Source organism: Chrysochloris asiatica, unplaced genomic scaffold, assembly GCF_000296735.1.
Source record: "Chrysochloris asiatica unplaced genomic scaffold, ChrAsi1.0 scaffold00275, whole genome shotgun sequence".
Classification (NCBI taxonomy): domain Eukaryota; kingdom Metazoa; phylum Chordata; class Mammalia; order Afrosoricida; family Chrysochloridae; genus Chrysochloris; species Chrysochloris asiatica.
Genome location: NW_006408793.1, coordinates 1429584 through 1430261, shown reverse-complemented (window position 1 = coordinate 1430261; position 678 = coordinate 1429584).

Genomic DNA, 678 nt, shown 5'->3' with positions numbered 1-678 from the left:
GGAGAATGAAGCATCCAGCTGATAAGAAGAGAAGGCATATGCACAAGAACACCCACACTTGCAAATCAGAGCTTAACTGGAAGAAGAAAGAAGAGGGAAAAAAGCATAATCTGATATAATTTGATGAATTTTACCTACACCTACTTGACGGCACTTAACAACAACAACAACAATGGATGCAGTAGCTCAAAAGAGGGAGCAAATCTTTACAGCAAAGATCATTCCAACCCCCTCCATATACTAAATAGACAGGGATGAGCAACTTGGACACTGGCTATCCAAAATGGGGAGGGGCTTCAAAGGCAAGAAGTGACTGGTTTACGAGCTTTCAAAAGGGAATCTAGGTCCAGAGGGCGTGGAGGAAGGTAGAATCTCCACTGAGTAGTATACAATCTGTCTGGGTGGGCTGATGAAAGGAAATGCTAATAGGTCCCTTGTGATACAATAGTGAATAATTGTTATCAGGACTGATTGTGAGGGTTGGAGATGTAAAGGTAGAAGTTTTGTAGCAAGGAGGGGAGTGATTAACTTTTCAGTTCAGGAGTGGAAGTCCCTGGCATCATCAAAGGAGAAGAGCGGGAAGCGGGACCCTACCCAGAGAAGCAGTGATGCCAGTGATGGAGGCAGAGATAATGACGTGGTGTGATGGAGCAGCTGGGGACTTCAGATCCAGAGATG